The sequence below is a fragment of the Penaeus monodon genome, chromosome 15 (genome assembly GCF_015228065.2).
Source record: "Penaeus monodon isolate SGIC_2016 chromosome 15, NSTDA_Pmon_1, whole genome shotgun sequence".
Lineage (NCBI taxonomy): Eukaryota > Metazoa > Arthropoda > Malacostraca > Decapoda > Penaeidae > Penaeus > Penaeus monodon.
Genome location: NC_051400.1, coordinates 34,546,005 through 34,546,632, shown reverse-complemented (window position 1 = coordinate 34,546,632; position 628 = coordinate 34,546,005). Strand labels below are relative to the sequence as shown.

General features: G+C 34.4%; 1 protein-coding gene across 1 annotated transcript in view; it reads left to right on the top strand.

Moving 5' to 3' along the window:
* The window catches only part of LOC119581978 (pyrroline-5-carboxylate reductase 3-like), a 15,583-nt gene that overhangs the window by 2,902 nt on the left and 12,053 nt on the right, over positions 1–628 (top strand). The window lies entirely within an intron of this gene.

The window sequence follows — 628 nt, the reverse complement described above, 5'->3', positions numbered from 1 at the left end:
TAAAGAATAAAAAAAGGACAAAGTAAGATAAAACGAGATAATACATGGAAATAGATACTAAACATGAAGATAACTCGTTAAAATAAATAAGACACATATAAAACGAATAATACCAGTGGCATCCAAGGCAACGTCCATACCTCTTGGGGCAGTGACTCCGCAAATAAAGGTAGGCCTACAAATATGCCTCAGACGTGAAGGAACTACAAAGAGGTGTATTTTGGGTTCAGGGTGGAGTTAATATATAGGCCTACTCTAAAGACACTTTTATATGGAAGATCTACAAGGTCTTGTAGATACGCGCCCGGGATCTCGAAAGAATAAAATTGCGACTGATAAAATGGTCTCATTTCGTATTGCAGAATATATTTGTTACGTAATGAAAGTGAAAATAGATGAACCCCGATATAACGTATTGTACGGGAATTAAACACCTGTTATGTTCAGCTTGAGTTGTCTGTATATAGATATGACTTTATAAAGTCAATATAAATGTATTTTTCAACGCAATAGACCATTTAATCAACTATATAATCCTCTTCTTCTGAAAAGGATATCAGCTGTTCCAAGAGGTAGTGTTGCCATTAACTAGTTCTCTATTTTCTTTTAAGTCCAATCTCTTTAACTT